We start from the raw sequence: 19,388 nt of genomic DNA on the forward strand, positions 1-19,388 counted from the left end.
ATTCCACTGTAACCTCCACCACTCTTCCAAGTGGCATTGACATTGTCTTTTTATTCCACTGCGACTTTCACCTCTCTTCTAAGGGGCATTGATATTGTCTTTTTAATCCACTGCGAACTCCACCACTCATCCAAGGGGCATTAAAACAGTCTTGTTAAGCTACTGTGACCTCCACGTCTCTTCCAAGGAGCATTAAAGCCGTCTGGTTAAACCACTCTGAACTCCACAGCTCTTCCAAGGGGCATTGATATTGTCTTTTTATTCCACTGTAACCTCCACCACTCTTCCAAGTGGCATTGATTTTGTCTTTTTATTCCACTTCGACCTCCACCTCTCTTCCAATGGGCATTGTTATTGTCTTTTTAATCCACTGCAACCTCCACCACTCTTACAAGGGGCATTAAAACCGTCTTGTTAAGCTACTGTGACCTCCAGGTCTCTTCCACGGGACATTGATATTGTTTTTTTATTCCACTGCGACCTCCACCACTCTTCCAGGGGGCATTGATATTGTCTTTTTAATCCACTGCAAACTCCACCACTCTTACAAGGGGCATTAAAACCGTCTTGTTATGCTACTGTGACGTCGACTTCTCTTGCAAGGGGCTTTAAAACCATCTGGTTAAACCACTGTGAACTCCACAGTTCTTCCAAGGGGCATTTATATTGTCTTTTTATTCCACTCTAACGTCCACCACTCTTCCAAGGGGCATTGATATGTCTTTTTATTCCACTGTAACCTCCACCAATCTTCCAAGGGGAATTGATATTGTTTTTGTATTCCACTGCGACCTCCACCACTCTTCCAAAGGGCATTAAAACCATCTTGTTAAGTTACTGTGACCTCCACGTCTCTTCCAAGGGGCTTTAAAACCATCTGGTTATACCACTCTAAACTCCACAGCTCTTCCAAGGGGCATTATTATTGTCTTTTTATTCCACTCTAACCTCCACCACTCTTCCAAAGGGCATTGACATTGTCTTTTTATTCCACTGCGAGCTCCCCAGTCCTCCAAGAGGCATTAAAACAGTATTGTTAAGCTACTGTGACCTCCATGTCTCTTCCACGGGGCATTGAAATTGTCTTTTTATTCCACTGTAACCTCCACCACTCGTCCAAGGGGCATTGATATTGTCTTTTTATTCCACTGCGACCTCCACCACTCTTCCAAGGGGCATTGATAATGTCTTTTTATTCCTCTGCGACCTGCACCACTCTTCCAAGGCTCATTGATATTGTCTTTTTAATCCACTGCGACCTCCACCACTCTTCCATGGTGCATTAAAACCGTCTTGTTAAGCTATTGTGACCTCCACATCTCTTCCACGGGGCATTGATATTGTCTTTTTATTTAACTGTAACCTCCACCACTGTTCCAAGGGACATTGATATTGTCTTTTTATTCCACTGTAACCTCCATTACTCTTCCAAGGGGCATTGATATTGTCTTTTTATTCAGCTGTAACCTCCACCACTCTTCCAAGGGGCATTGATATTGTCTTTTTATTCCACTGCGACCTCCACCGCTCTTCCAAGGGGCATTCATATTGTCTTTTTAATCCACTGCAACCTCCACCTCTCTTCCAAGGGGCATTAAAACAGTCTTGTTAAGCTACTGTGACCTCCACGTCACTTCCAATGGCCATTAAAACCGTTTTGTTAAACCACTCTGAACTCCACAGCTCTTCCAAGGGGCATTGGTATTGTCTTTTTATTCCACTCTTACCTCCACCACTCTTCCAAGGGCCATTGACACTGTCTTTTTATTCCACTGCGACCTCCACCATTCTTCCAAGGGGCATTAAAACTGTCCTGTTAAGCTACAGTGACCTCCACATCTCTTCAAGAGGGCATTGATATTGTCTTTAAATTCCACTGTCACCTCCACCACTCTACAAAGGGGCATTGATATTGTATTTTTATTCCAGTGCGACCTCCACCACTCTTAAAAGGGGCATTGATATTGTCTTTTTAATCCACTACTACCTCCACCACTCTTCCAAAGGGCATTAAAACCATCTTGTTATGCTACTATTACCTCTACGTCTCTTCCAAGGGGCATTAAAACCGTCTGGTTAAACCACTCTGAACTCCACAGATTTTCCAAGGGGCATTGATATTGTCTTTTTATTCCACTGCAAGCTCCACCCCTCTTCCATGTGGCATTAAAACCGTCTTGTTAAGCTACTGCGACCTCCACGTCTCTTCCAAGGGGCATTAAAACCGTATGGTTAAACCAATCTGAACTCCACAGATTTTCCAAGGGGCATTGATATTGTCTTTTTATTCCACTGTATTCTCCACGACTCTTACAAGGGGCATTGATATTGACTTTTTAATTCACTGCGACCTCCACCACTCTTCCAAGGGGTATTAAAACCATCTTGTTAAGCTACTGTGACCTCCATGTCTCTTCCACAGGGCATTGATATTGTCTTTTTGTTCCACTGGAACCTCCAACACTCTTCCAAGGTGCATTGATAATGTCTTTTTATTCCACTGAGACTTCAACCACTCCTTCAAGGAGTATTGACATTGTCTTTTTAATGCACTTCGACCTCCACCACTCTTCCAAGGGGCATTAAAAAATTCTTGATAATCTACTGTGACCTCCACGTCTCTTCCAAGGGGCATTAAAACCGTCAATTTAAACCACTCTCAGCTCCACAGCTCTTGCAAGGGTTTTGATATTGTTTTTTATTCCACTGTAACCTCCAGCACTTTTCCAAGGGGCATTGATATTGTCTTTTTATTCCACTGCGACTTTCACCTCTCTTCAAAGGGACATTAAAACCGTCTTGTTAAGCTTCTGTGACATACACGTCTCTTTCACGGGGCATTGATATTGTCTTTTTATTCCACTGTAATCTCCACCACTCTTCCAAGGGGCATTGATATTGTCTTTTTATTCCACTGCCACCTCCACCAGTCTTCCAAGGGGTATTGATATTGTCTTTTTAATCCACTGCGAACTCCACCACTTTTCCAAGGGGCATTAAAAATGTCTTTTTAAGCTACTGTGACCTTCACGTCACTTCCAATGGGCATTAAAACTGTCTGGTTTAACTACTCTGAACTCCACTGCTCTTCCAAGGGGCATTGAGATTGTCTTTTTAATCCACTGTTATCTCCACCACTCTTCCAAGGGGCATTGATATTGTTTTTTTCTTCCACTGCGACCTCCACTAGTCTTCCAAGGGTCATTGATATTGTCTTTTAATTCCACTGAGACCTCTACCACTCTTCTAAGGGGCATTTATACTGTCTTTTTAATCAACTGCGACCTCCACCACTCTTCCAAGGGATATTAAAACCGTGTTGCTAAGCTACCTTGACCTTCACGTCAATTCCACGGGGCTTTAAAACCGTCAATTTAAACCACTTTGAACTCCACAGCTCTTGCAAGGGGCATTGATATTGTCTTTTTATTCCAATGTAACCTCCACCTCTCTTCCAAGGGGCATTAAAACCGTCTTGTTAAGCTGCTGTGACCTCCACGTTTCTTTCACGGGGCATTGATATTGTCTTTTTATTCCACTGTAACCTCCACCACTCTTCCAAGGGGCATTGATATTGTCTTGTTATTTGACTGGTACCTTCACCACTCTTCCAAGTGGCATTGATATTGTCTTTTTAATCCACTGCGACCTCCACCACTCCTCCAAGGGGCATTAAAACCGTATTGTTAAGCTTCTGTGACCTCCACGTCTCTTCCAAGGTGCATTAAAACCGTCAATTTAAACCACTCTGAACTTCACAGCTCTTGCAAGAGGCATTGATATTGTCTTTTTATTCCAATGTAACCTACAGCACTCTTCAAAGAGGCATTAATATTGTTTATTTAATCCACTGCGACCTCCACCACTCTTCCAACGGGCATTAAAACCGTCTTGTTAAGCTACTGTCACCTCCACGTCCCTTCTAGGGGGCATTAAAACTGTCAATTTAATCAACTCTGAACTCCACAGCTCTTGCAAGGGGCATTGATATTGTCTTTTTATTCCAATGTAACCTCCAGCACTCTTCCAAGGGGCATTGATATTGTCTTTTTATTCCACTGTAACCTCCACCACTCTTCCAAGGGGCATTGATATTGTCTTTTTATTCCACTGGGACCTTCACCACTCTTCCAAGTGGCACTGATATTGTCTTTTTAATCGACTGCGACCTCCACCACTCTCCAAGGGGCATTAAAACCGTATTGTTAAGCTACTGTAACCTCCACATCTCTTCCAAGGTGCATGAAAACTGTCAATTTAAACCACTCTGAACTCCACAGCTCTTGCAAGAGGCATTGATATTGTCATTTTACTCCACTGTAAACTACAACACTCTTTCAAGGGGCATTGATATTGTCTTTTAATTCCACTACGACTTCCACCGCTATCCCAAGGTGCATTAAAAACATCTTGTTTAGCTACTGTACCGTCCATGTCTATTCCACGGGACATTGTTTCTGTCTTTTTATTCCACTGTATCCTCCACCACTCTTTCAAGGGGCATTGATATTGTCTTTTTATTCCACCGCGACTTCCACCTCTTTTCTAAGGGGCATTGTTATTGTCTTTTTAATCCACTGCGACCTCCACCACTCTTCCAAGAGGGATTAAAACAGTCTTGTTAAGCAACTGTGACCTCCACATCTCTTACAAGGGGCATTAAAACCGTCTGGTTAAACCACTCTGAACTCCACAGCTCTTCCAAGGGGCATTGATGTTGTCTTTTTATTCCACTGTAACCTCCACCATTCTTCCAAGGGGTATTGATATTGTCTTTTTAATGCACTGAGACCTCCACCACTCTTCCAAGGGGCATTAATACCGTCAATTTAAAACACTCTGAACTCCACAGCTCTTGCAATGGACATTGATATTGTCTTTTCATTCCAATGTAACATCCAGCACTCTTCCAAGTGGCATTCATATTGTCTTTTTAATCCACTGCGACCTCCACCACTCTTCCAAGGGGCATTAAAACCGTCTTGTTAAGCTACTGTCACATCCACGTCCCTTCCAAGGGGCATTAAAACCCTCAATTTAAACCACTCTGAACTCCACAGCTCTTGCAAGGGGTATTGATATTGTCTTTTTATTCCAATGTAACCTCCAGCACTCTTCCAAGGGGCATTGAGATTGTCTTTTTTTTCCACTGTAATCTCCACCACTCTTCCAAGGGGCAATGATATTGTCTTTTTATTCCACTGGGACCTTCACCACTCTTCCAAGTGGCATTGATATTGTCTTTTTAATCCACTGAGACCTCCACCACTCGTTCAAGGGGTATTAAAACTGTATTGTTAAGCTACTGTGACCTCCACGTCTCTTCCAAGGTGCATTAAAACCATCAATTTAAACCACTCTGAACTCCACAGCTCTTGCAAGAGGCATTAATATTGTCATTTTACTCCACTGTAACCTACAACTCTCTTTCAAGGGGCATTGATATTGTCTTTTTATTCAACTACGACTTCCACCACTCTCCCAAGGTGCATTAAAACCATCTGGTTTAGCTACTATAATGTCCACGTCTATTCCACGGGGCATTGATACTGTCTTTTTATTCCACTGTATCCTCCACCACTCTTCCAAGGGGTATTGATATTGTCTTTTTATTCCACTGCGACTTCCACCTCTCTTCTAAGGGGCATTGATATTGTCTTTTTAATCCACTGCGACCTCCACCACTCTTCAAGAGGCATTAAAACATTCTTGTTAAGCTACTGTGACCTCCACGTCTCTTCCAAGGGGCATTAAAACTGTCTGGTTAAACCACTCTGAACTCCACAGCTCTTCCAAGGGGCATTGATATTGTCTTTTTATTCCACTGCGACCTCCACCACTCTTCCAACGGGCATTAAAACTGTCTTGTTAATCTACTGTGTCCTCCACGTGTCTTCCACGGGGCATTGATATTGTCTTTTTAATCCACTGTGACCTCCACCACTTTTCCAAGGGGCATTAAAACCATCTTGTTAATCTACTGTGACCTCCTCGTCTCTTCCAAGGGGCAATAAAATCATCTGGTTAAACCACTCTGAACTCCACAGCTCTTCCAAGGGGCATTGGTATTGTCTTTTTATTCCACTCTAACCTCCACCACTCTTCCAAGGGGCATTGACACTGTCTTTTTATTCCACTGCGACCTCCACCATTCTTCCAAGGGGCATTAAAACTGTCCTGTTAAGCTACAGTGACCTAAACATCTCTTCCACGGGGCATTGATATTGTCTTTAAATTCCACTGTCACCTCCACCACTCTACAAAGGGGCATTAATATTGTATTTTTATTCCAGTGCGAGCTCCACCACTCTTAAAAAGGGCATTGATATTGTCTTTTTAATCCACTACGACCTCCACCACTCTTCCAAAGGGCATTAAAACCATCTTGTTAAGCTACTGTTACCTCCACGTCTCTTCCGAGGGGCATTAAAACCGTCTGGTTAAACCACTCTGAACTCCACAGCTCTTCCAAAGGGCATTGATATTTTCTTTTTATTCCACTGTAACCTCCACCACTCTTCCAAGGGGCATTGATATTGTCTTTTCATTCCAATGTAACATCCAGCACTCTTCCAAGTGGCATTCATATTGTCTTTTTAATCCACTGCGACCTCCACCACTCTTCCAAGGGGCATTAAAACCGTCTTGTTAAGCTACTGTCACCTCCATGTCACTTCCAAGGGGCATTAAAACCCTCAATTTAAACCACTCTGAACTCCACAGCTCTTGCAAGGGGTATTGATATTGTCTTTTTATTCCAATGTAACCTCCAGCACTCTTCCAAGGGGCATTGAGATTGTCTTTTTTTTCCACTGTAATCTCCACCACTCTTCCAAGGGGCAATGATATTGTCTTTTTATTCCACTGGGACCTTCACCACTCTTCCAAGTGGCATTGATATTGTCTTTTTAATCCACTGCGACCTCCTCCACTCTTTCAAGGGGTATTAAAACTGTATTGTTAAGCTACTGTGACCTCCACATCTCTTCCAAGGTGCATTAAAACCATCAATTTAAACCACTCTGAACTCCACAGCTCTTGCAAGAGGCATTGATATTGTCATTTTACTCCACTGTAACCTACAACTCTCTTTCAAGGGGCATTGATATTGTCTTTTTATTCAACTACGACTTCCACCACTCTCCCAAGGTGCATTAAAAACATCTTGTTTAGCTACTATAATGTCCATGTCTATTCCACGGGGCATTTAGACTGTCTTTTTATTCCACTGTATCCTCCACCACTCTTCCAAGGGGTATTGATATTGTCTTTTTATTCCACTGCGACTTCCACCTCTCTTCTAAGGGGCATTGATATTGTCTTTTTAATCCACTGCGACTTCCACCACTCTTCAAGAGGCATTAAAACATTCTTGTTAAGCTACTGTGACCTCCACGTCTCTTCCAAGGGGCATTAAAACTGTCTGGTTAAACCACTCTGAACTCCACAGCTCTTCCAAGGGGCATTGATATTGTCTTTTTATTCCACTGCGACCTCCACCACTCTTCCAAAGGGCATTAAAACCATCTTGTTAAGCTACTGTTACCTCCACGTCTCTTCCGAGGGGCATTAAAACCGTCTGGTTAAACCACTCTGAACTCCACAGCTCTTCCAAGGGGCATTGATATTGTCTTTTTATTCCACTGTAACCTCCACCACTCTTCCAAGGGGCATTGATTTTGTCTTTTTATGCCACTGCGACCTCCACCTCTCTTCCTCGGGGAATTGATATTGTCTTTTTAATCCACTGCAAGCTCCACCACTCTTCCATGTGGCATTAAAACCATCTTGTTAGGCTACTGCGACCTCCACGTCTCTTCCAAGGGGCATTAAAACCGTATGGTTAAACCAATCTGAACTCCACAGATCTTCCAAGGGGCATTGATATTGTCTTTTTATTCCACTATATTCTCCACCACTCTTCCAAGGGGCATTGATATTGACTTTTTAATTCACTGCGACCTCCACCACTCTTCCAAGGGGTATTAAAACCATCTTGTTAAGCTACTGTGACCTCCATGTCTCTTCCACAGTGCATTGATATTGTCTTTTTTTTCCACTGGAACCTCCAACACTCTTCCAAGGTGCATTGATAATGTCTTTTTATTCCACTGAGACTTCAACCACTCCTTCAAGGAGTATTCACATTGTCTTTTTAATCTTCTTCGACCTCCACCACTCTTCTAAGGGGCATTAAAAAATTCTTGTTAATCTACTGTGACCTCCACGTCTCTTCCAAGCGGCATTAAAACCGTCAATTTAAACCACTCTCAGCTCCACAGCTCTTGCAAGAGTTTTGATATTGTTTTTTATTCCACTGTAACCTCCAGCACTTTTACAAGGGGCATTGATATTGTCTTTTTATTCAACTACGACTTCCACCACTCTCCCAAGGTGCATTAAAAACATCTTGTTTAGCTACTATAATGTCCATGTCTATTCCACGGGGCATTTATACTGTCTTTTTATTCCACTGTATCCTCCACCACTCTTCCAAGGGGTATTGATATTGTCTTTTTATTCCACTGCGACTTCCACCTCTCTTCTAAGGGGCCTTGATATTGTCTTTTTAATCCACTGCGACATCCACCACTCTTCAAGAGGCATTAAAACATTCTTGTTAAGCTACTGTGACCTCCACGTCTCTTCCAAGGGGCATTAAAACTGTCTGGTTAAACCACTCTGAACTCCACAGCTCTTCCAAGGGGCATTGATATTGTCTTTTTATTCCACTGCGACCTCCACCACTCTTCCAACGGCATTAAAACTGTCTTGTTAATCTACTGTGTCCTCCACGTGTCTTCCACGGGGCATTGATATTGTCTTTTTATTCCACTGTGACCTCCACCACTTTTCCAAGGGGCATTAAAACCATCTTGTTAATCTACTGTGACCTCCACGTCTCTTCCAAGGGGCAATAAAACCATCTGGTTAAACCACTCTGAACTCCACAGCTCTTCCAAGGGGCATTGGTATTGTCTTTTTATTCCACTCTACCCTCCACCACTCTTCCAATGGGCATTGACATTGTCTTTTTATTCCACTGCGACCTCCATCATTCTTCCAAGGGGCATTGATATTGTCTTTTTATTCCACTGTAACCTCCACCACTCTTCCAAGGGGCATTGATTTTGTCTTTTTATGCCACTGCGACCTCCACCACTCTTCCTCGGGGAATTGATATTGTCTTTTTAATCCACTGCAAGCTCCACCACTCTTCCATGTCGCATTAAAACCGTCTTGTTAAGCTACTGCGACCTCCACGTCTCTTCCAAGGGGCATTAAAACAATATGGTTAAACCAATCTGAACTCCACAGATCTTCCAAGGGGCATTGATATTGTCTTTTTATTCCACTATATTCTCCACCACTCTTCCAAGGGGCATTGATATTGACTTTTTAATTCACTGCGACCTCCACCACTCTTCCAAGGGGTATTAAAACCATCTTGTTAAGCTACTCTGACCTCCATGTCTCTTCCACAGGGAATTGATATTGTCTTTTTATTCCACTGGAACCTCCAACACTCTTCCAAGGTGGATTGATAATGTCTTTTTATTCCACTGAGACTTCAACCACTCCTTCAAGGAGTATTGACATTGTCTTTTTAATCCACTTCGACCTCCACCACTCTTCTAAGGGGCATTAAAAAATTCTTGTTAATCTACTGTGACCTCCACGTCTCTTCCAAGCGGCATTAAAACCATCAATTTAAACCACTCTCAGCTCCACAGCTCTTGCAAGAGTTTTGATATTGTTTTTTATTCCACTGTAACCTCCAGCACTTTTACAAGGGGCATTGATATTGTCTTTTTATTCAACTACGACTTCCACCACTCTCCCAAGGTGCATTAAAAACATCTTGTTTAGCTACTATAATGTCCATGTCTATTCTACGGGGCATTGATACTGTCTTTTTATTCCACTGTATCCTCCACCACTCTTCCAAGGTGTATTGATATTGTCTTTTTATTCCACTGCGACTTCCACCTCTCTTCTAAGGGGCATTGATATTGACTTTTTAATCCAATGCGACCTCCACCACTCTTCCAAGAGGCATTAAAACAGTCTTGTTAAGCTACTGTGACCTCCACGTCTCTTCCAAGGGGCATTAAAACTGTCTGGTTAAACCACTCTGAACTCCACAGCTCTTCCAAGGGGCATTGATATTGTCTTTTTATTCCACTGCGACCTCCACCACTCTTCCAACGGGCATTAAAACTGTCTTGTTAATCTACTGTGTCCTCCACGTGTCTTCCACGGGGCACTGATATTGTCTTTTTAATCCACTGTGACCTCCACCACTTTTCCAAGGGGCATTAAAACCATCTTGTTAATCTACTGTGACCTCCACGTCTCTTCCAAGGGGCAATAAAACCATCTGGTTAAACCACTCTGAACTCCACAGCTCTTCCAAGGGGCATTGGTATTGTCTTTTTATTCCACTCTACCCTCCACCACTCTTCCAATGGGCATTGACATTGTCTTTTTATTCCACTGCGACCTCCATCATTCTTCCAAGGGGCATTGATATTGTCTTTTTATTCCACTGCCACCTCCACCACTCTTCCAAGGGGCATTGATTTTGTCTTTTTAATCCACTGCGACCTCCACCACTTTTCCAAGGGGCATTAAAAACGTCTTTTTAAGCTACTGTGACCTCCAGGTCACTTCCAATGGCCATTAAAACCGTTTTGTTAAACCATTCTGAACTCCACAGCTCTTCCAAGGGGCATTGGTATTGACTTTTTATTCCACTCCAACCTCCACCACTCTTCCAAGTTGCATTGACACTGTCTTTTTATTCCACTGCGACCTCCACCATTCTTCCAAGGGGCATTAAAACTGTCCTGTTAAGCTACAGTGACCTCCACATCTCTTCCACGGGGCATTGATATTGTCTTTAAATTCCACTGTCACCTCCACCACTCTACAAAGGGGCATTGATATTGTATTTTTATTCCAGTGCGACCTCCACCACTCTTAAAAAGGGCATTGATATTGTCTTTTTAATCCACTACGACCTCCACCACTCTTCCAAGGGGCATTAAAACCATCTTGTTAAGCTACTGTTACCTCCACGTCTCTTCCGAGGGGCATTAAAACCGTCTGGTTAAACCACTCTGAACTCCACAGCTCTTCCAAGGGGCATTGATATTGTCTTTTTATTCCACTGTAACCTCCACCACTCTTCCAAGGGGCATTGATTTTGTCTTTTTATGCCACTGCGACCTCCACCACTCTTCCTCGGGGAATTGATATTGTCTTTTTAATCCACTGCAAGCTCCACCACTCTTCCATGTCGCATTAAAACCGTCTTGTTAAGCTACTGCGACCTCCACGTCTCTTCCAAGGGGCATTAAAACAATATGGTTAAACCAATCTGAACTCCACAGATCTTCCAAGGGGCATTGATATTGTCTTTTTATTCCACTATATTCTCCACCACTCTTCCAAGGGGCATTGATATTGACTTTTTAATTCACTGCGACCTCCACCACTCTTCCAAGGGGTATTAAAACCATCTTGTTAAGCTACTCTGACCTCCATGTCTCTTCCACAGGGAATTGATATTGTCTTTTTATTCCACTGGAACCTCCAACACTCTTCCAAGGTGGATTGATAATGTCTTTTTATTCCACTGAGACTTCAACCACTCCTTCAAGGAGTATTGACATTGTCTTTTTAATCCCCTTCGACCTCCACCACTCTTCTAAGGGGCATTAAAAAATTCTTGTTAATCTACTGTGACCTCCACGTCTCTTCCAAGCGGCATTAAAACCATCAATTTAAACCACTCTCAGCTCCACAGCTCTTGCAAGAGTTTTGATATTGTTTTTTATTCCACTGTAACCTCCAGCACTTTTACAAGGGGCATTGATATTGTCTTTTTATTCAACTACGACTTCCACCACTCTCCCAAGGTGCATTAAAAACATCTTGTTTAGCTACTATAATGTCCATGTCTATTCTACGGGGCATTGATACTGTCTTTTTATTCCACTGTATCCTCCACCACTCTTCCAAGGTGTATTGATATTGTCTTTTTATTCCACTGCGACTTCCACCTCTCTTCTAAGGGGCATTGATATTGACTTTTTAATCCAATGCGACCTCCACCACTCTTCCAAGAGGCATTAAAACAGTCTTGTTAAGCTACTGTGACCTCCACGTCTCTTCCAAGGGGCATTAAAACTGTCTGGTTAAACCACTCTGAACTCCACAGCTCTTCCAAGGGGCATTGATATTGTCTTTTTATTCCACTGCGACCTCCACCACTCTTCCAACGGGCATTAAAACTGTCTTGTTAATCTACTGTGTCCTCCACGTGTCTTCCACGGGGCACTGATATTGTCTTTTTAATCCACTGTGACCTCCACCACTTTTCCAAGGGGCATTAAAACCATCTTGTTAATCTACTGTGACCTCCACGTCTCTTCCAAGGGGCAATAAAACCATCTGGTTAAACCACTCTGAACTACACAGCTCTTCCAAGGGGCATTGGTATTGTCTTTTTATTCCACTCTACCCTCCACCACTCTTCCAAGGGGCATTGACATTGTCTTTTTATTCCACTGCGACCTCCATCATTCTTCCAAGGGACATTGATATTGTCTTTTTATTCCACTGCCACCTCCACCACTCTTCCAAGGGGCATTGATATTGTCTTTTTAATCCACTGCGACCTCCACCACTTTTCCAAGGGGCATTAGAAACGTCTTTTTAAGCTACTGTGACCTCCACGTCACTTCCAATGGCCATTAAAACTGTTTTGTTAAACCACTCTGAACGCCACAGCTCTTCCAAGGGGCATTGGTATTGTCTTTTTATTCCACTCTAACCTCCACCACTCTTCCAAGGGGCATTGACACTGTCTTTTTATTCCACTGCAACCTCCACTATTCTTCCAAGGGGCATTAAAACTGTCCTGTTAAGCTACAGTGACCTCCACATCTCTTCCACGGGGCATTGATATTGTCTTTAAATTCCACTGTCACCTCCACCACTCTACAAAGGGGCATTGATATTGTATTTTTATTCCAGTGCGACCTCGACCACTCTTAAAAAGGGCATTGATATTGTCTTTTTAATCCACTACGATCTCCACCACTCTTCCAAAGTGCATTAAAACCATCTTGTTAAGCTACTGTTACCTCCACGTCTCTTCCGAGGGGCATTAAAACCGTCTGGTTAAACCACTCTGAACTCCACAGCTCTTCCAAGGGGCATTGATATTGTCTTTTTATTCCACTGTAACCTCCACCACTCTTCCAAGGGGCATTGATTTTGTCTTTTTATGCCACTGCGACCTCCACCACTCTTCCTCGGGGCATTGATATTGTCTTTTTAATCCACTGCAAGCTCCACCACTCTTCCATGTGGCATTAAAACCGTCTTGTTAAGCTTTTACGACCTCCACGTCTCTTCCAAGGGGCATTAAAACCGTATGGTTAAACCAATCTGAACTCCACAGATCTTCCAAGGGGCATTGATATTGTCTTTTTATTCCACTGTATTCTCCACCACTCTTCCAAGGGGCATTGATATTGACTTTTTAATTCACTGCGACCTCCACCTCTCTTCCAAGGGGTATTAAAACCATCTTGTTAAGCTACTGTGACCTCCATGTCTCTTCCACAGGGCATTGATATTGTCTTTTTATTCCACTGGAACCTCCAACACTATTCCAAGGTGCATTGATAATGTCTTTTTATTCCACTGAGACTTCAACCACTCCTTCAAGGAGTAATGACATTGTCTTTTTAATCCACTTTGACCTCCACCACTCTTCCAAGGGGCATTAAAAAATTCTTGTTAATCTACTGTGACCTCCACGTCTCTTCCAAGCGGCATTAAAACCGTCAATTTAAACCACTCTCAGCTCCACAGCTCTTGCAAGGGTTTTGATATTGTTTTTTACTCCACTGTAACCTCCAGCACTTTTACAAGGGGCATTGATATTGTCTTTTTATTCCACTGCGGCTTTCACCTCTCTTCAAAGGGACATTAAAACCATCTTGTTAAGCTTCTGTGACATCCAAGTATCTTTCGCGGGGCATTGATATTGTCTTTTTATTCCACTGTAATCTCCACCACTCTTCCAAGGGGCATTGATATTGTCTTTTTATTCCACTGCCACCTCCACCACTCTTCCAAGGGGCATTGATATTGTCTTTTTAATCCACTGCGAACTCCACCACTTTTCCAAGGGGCATTAAAAATGTCTTTTTAAGCTACTGTGACCTCCACGTCACTTCCAATGGGCATTAAAACTGTCTGGTTTAACTACTCTGAACTCCTCTGCTCTTCCAAGGGGCATTGAGATTGTCTTTGTAATCCACTGTTATCTCCACCACTCTTTCAAGGGGCATTGATATTGTTTTTTTCTTCCACTGCGACCTCCACTACTCTTCCAAGGGTCATTGATATTGTCTTTTAATTCCACTGCGACCTCTACCACTCTTCTAAGGGGCATTGATATTGTCTTTTTATTCCACTGTAACCTCCACCACTATTCCAAGGGGCATTGATTTTGTCTTTTTAATACACTGCGACCTCCATCTCTCTTCCAAGAAGCATTAAAACCGTCTTGTTTATCTATTGTGACCTTCACGTCTATTCCACGGTGCCTTAAAACCTTCTGGTTAAACCACTGTGAACTCCACAGCTCTTCCAAGGGGCTTTGATATTGACTTTTTATTCCACTGTAACCTCCACCACTCTTCCAAGGGGCATCGATATTGTCTTTTTATTTTACTGCGACCTCCACCACTCTTCCAAGATTCATTAATATTGTCTTTTTATTCCACTGCGACCTCCACCACTCATCCAAGGGTCATTGATATTGTCTTTTTATTCCACTGTAACCTCCAGCACTCTTCCAAGGGGCACTGATATTGTCTTTTTATTCCACTGCAACCACCAACACTCTTCAAATGGGCATTGATATTCTCTTTTTAAATCAACTGTGTCCTCCACCACTCTTGTTAGCTACTGTGACCTCCACGTCCCTTCCACGGGGCATTGATATTGTATTTTAATTCCACTGCGACCTCCAAAACTCTTCCAAGGGGCATTGATATTGTCTTTTTAATCCACTGCGACCTCCACCACTTTTCAAAGGGGCATTAAAACCGTCTTGTTAAGCTACTGTGACCTCCACGTCTCTTCCAAGGGGCAACAAAACAGTCTGGTTAAACGACTCTGAACTCCACAGCTCTTCCAAGGGGCATTGGTTTTGTCTTTTTATTCCACTCTAACCCCCACCAGTCTTCCAAGGGGCATTGACATTGTTTTTTAATTCCACTGCAACCTCCACCACTATTCCAAGGGGCATTAAAACCATCTTGTTAAACTATTATGACCTCGACGTCTCTTCCACTGGGCATTGTTATTGTCTTTTTATTCCACTGTAAACTCCACCACTCTTTCAAGGGGCATTGATATTGTCTTTTTATTCCACTGCTACCTCCACCACTCTTCCAAGGGGCATTGATATTGTCTTTTTAATCCACTGCGACCTCCACCACTTTTCCAAGGGGCATTAAAATCATTTTGTTAAGCTACTGTGACCTCCACGTCACTTCCAAGGGGCATTAAAACTGCCTGGTTTAACTTCTCTGAACTCCATAGCTCTTCCAAGGGGCATTGATATTGTCTTTTCATTACACTGTAACCTCCACCACTCTTCCAAGGGAAATTGATACTATCTTTTTATTCCACTGCTACCTCCACTACTCTTCCAAGGGGCATTGATATAGTCTTTTTGTTCCACTGGGACCTCCTCCACCACTCTTTCAAGGGGCATTTATATTGTCTTTTTAATCCACTTCAACCTCCACCACTTTTCCAAAGGGCATTAAAACCGTCTTGTTAAGCTACTGTGACCTCCACGTCTCTTCCAAGGGGCATTAAAACCATCAATTTAAACCACTCTGAACTCCACAGCTCTTGCAAGAGGCATTGATATAGTCTTTTTATTCCACTGGGACCTCCACCATTCTTTCAAGGGGCATTTATATTGTCTTTTTAATCCACTTCAACCTCCACCACTTTTCCAAAGGGCATTAAAACAGTCTTGTTAAGCTACTGTGACCTCCGCGTCTCTTCCAAGGGGCATTAAAACCATCAATTTAAACCACTCTGAACTCCACAGCTCTTGCAAGAGGCATTGATATTGTCTTTTTATTCCACTGTAACCTCCACCACTCTTCCAAGGGGCATTGACATTGTCTTTTTATTTTACTGCAACCTCCACCACTCTTCCAAGGGGCATTAATATTGTCTTTTTTTTCCACTGCGACCTCCACCACTCTTCCAAGGGTCATTGATATTGTCTTTTTATACCACTGTAACCTCCACCACTCTTCCAAGGGGCACTGATATTGTCTTTTTATTCCACTGCGACCTCCAGCACTCTTCCAATGGGCATTGATATTCTCTTTTTAATTCACTGTGACCTCCACCACTTTTCCAAGGGGCATTAAAACCGTCTTGTTAAGCTACTGTGATCTCCACGTCTCTTCCAAGGGGCATTAAAACCATCAATTTAAACCACTCTGAACTCCACAGCTCTTGCAAGAGGCATTGATATTGTCTTTTTAATCCACTGCGACCTCCATCTCTCTTCCAAGAAGCATTAAAACCGTCTTGTTTAGCTACTGTGACCTCCACGTCTATTCCACGGTGCCTTAAAACCTTCTGGTAAAACCACTGTCAACTCCACAGCTCTTCCAAGGGGCATTGATAGTGTCTTGTTATTCCACTGTAACCTCCACCACTCTTCAAAGGGGCATTGATATTGTCTTTTTATTTTACTGCGACCTCCACCACTCTTCCAAGGGGCATTAATATTGTCTTTTTTTTCCACTGAGACCTCCACCACTCTTCCAAGGGTCATTGATATTGTCTTTTTATTCCACTGCGACCTCCACCTCTCTTCCAAGGGGCATTAAAACCATCTTGTTAAGCTACTGTGACCTCCAAGTCTCTTCCACGAGGCATTGATATTGTCTTTTTATTCCACTGCCACCTCCACATCTCTTCCAAGGGGAATTGATATTGTCTTTTTAATCCACTGCGACCTCCACCACTCTTCCAAGGGGCATTAAAACAGTTTTGATAAGCTACTGTGACCTCCACGTCTCTTCCAAGGGGCATTAAAACCGTCTGGTTAAACCACTCTGAACTCCACAGCTCTTCCAAGAGGCATTGATATTGTCTTTTTATAAGACTGTAACCTCCACCACTCTTCAAAGGGGCATTAAAACCGTCTTGATAAGCTACTGTGACCTCCACTTCTCTTCCAAGGTGCATTAAAATCGTCAATTTAAACCACTCTGAACTCCACAGCTCTTGCAAGAGGCATTGATATGGTCTTTTTATTCCACTGTAACCTCCACCACTATTCCAAGGGGCGTTGATTTTGTCTTTTTAATCCACTGCGACCTCCATCACTCTTCCAAGAAGCATTAGAACCGTCTTGTTTAGCTACGGTGACCACCACGTCTATTCCACGGTGCCTTAAAACCTTCTGGTTAAACCACTGTGAACTCCACAGCTCTTCCAAGGTGCATTGATATTGTCATTTTATTCCACTTTAACCTCCACCACTCTTCCAAGGGGCATTGATATTGTCTTTTTATTTTACTGCGACCTCCACCACTCTTCCAAGGGGCATTAATATTGTCTTTTTATTCCACTGCGACCTCCACCACTCTTCCAAGGGTCATTGATATTGTCATTTTATTCCACTGTAACCTCCACCACTCTTCCAAGGGGCATTGATATTGTCTTTTTATTCCACTGCGACCTCCACCTCTCTTCCAAGGGGCATTAAAGCCATCTTGTTAAGGTACTGTGACCTCCAAGTCTCTTCTACGAAGCATTGATATTGTCTTTTTATTCCACTGCGACCTCCACATCTCTTCCAAGGGAAATTGATATTGTCTATTTATTCCACTGCGACCTCCACCTCTCTTCTAAGGGGCATTGATATTGTCTTTTTAATCCACTGCGACCTCCACCACTCTTCCAAGGGGCATTAAAGCAGTCTTGATAAGCTACTGTGACCTCCACGTCTCTTCCAAGGGGCATTAAACCGTCTGGTTAAACCACTCTCTACTCCACAGCTCTTCCAAGAGGCATTGATATTGTCTTTTTATTCGACTGTAACCTCCACCACTCTTCCAAGGGGCATTGATATTGTCTCTGTTTTCCACTGCGACCTCCACCACTCTTCCAAGGGGCTTTGATATTGTCTTTTATATCCACTACGACCTCCACCACTCTTCCATTGGGTATTAAAACCGTCTTGTTAAGCTACTGTGAACTCCAAGTCTCTTCCAAAGGGCATTAAAACCGTCTGGTTAAACCGCTCTGAGCTCCACAGTTTTTCCATGGGGCATTGACAATGTATTTTTATTCCATTGTAACCTTCTGCACTCTTCCAAGTGCATTGATATTGTCTTTTTATTCCTCTGCTACGTCCACGACTCTTCCAAGGGGGATTAAAACCGTCTTGTTACGCTACTGTGACCTCCACGTCTCTTCAGCAGGGCATTGAATCTGTCTTTTTATTCCACTGTAAGCTCCACCACTCATCTAAGGGGCATTGATATTGTCTTTTTATTCCACTGCGACCTCCACCACTCTTCCAAGGCGCATTTATAATGTCTTTTTATTCCACTGCGACCTCCACCACTCTTCCAAGGCTCATTGATATTGTCTTTTTAATCCAATGCGACCTCCACCACTCTACTAAGGGGCATTAAAACCGTCTTGTTAAGCTCTTGTGACCTCCACATCTCTTCCACGGGGCATTGATATTGTCTTTCTTTTAACTGTAACCTCCACCACTGTTCCAAGGGGCATTGATATTGTCTTTTTATTCCACTGTAACCTCCATCACTCTTCCAAGCGGCATTGATATTGTCTTTTTATTCAACTGTAACCTTCACCACTCTTCCAAGGGGCATTGATATTGTCTTTTTATTCCACTGTAACCTCCACCACTCTTCCAAGGGGCATTCATATTGTCTTCTTAATCCACTGCGACCTCCACTACTTTTCCAAGGGGCATGAAAAACGTATTGTTAAGCTACTGTCACCTCCACGTACCTTCCAAGGGGCATGAAAACCGTCAATTTAAACCACTCTGAACTCCACAGCTTTTGCAAGGGGCATTGATAATGTCTTTTTTTTCCAATGTAACCTCCAGCACTCTTCCAATGGGCATTGATATTGTCTTTTTATTCCACTGCGACCTTCACCACTCTTCCAATGGGCATTGTTATTGTCTTTTTAATCGCCTGCAACCTCCACCACTCTTCCAAGGGGCATTAAAACCATCTTGTTAAGCTACTGTGACCTCCACGTCCCTTCCACGG

Source organism: Phyllobates terribilis, unplaced genomic scaffold, assembly GCF_046119375.1.
Source record: "Phyllobates terribilis strain yellow unplaced genomic scaffold, ASM4611937v1 Scaffold_44__1_contigs__length_10104851, whole genome shotgun sequence".
NCBI lineage: Eukaryota > Metazoa > Chordata > Amphibia > Anura > Dendrobatidae > Phyllobates > Phyllobates terribilis.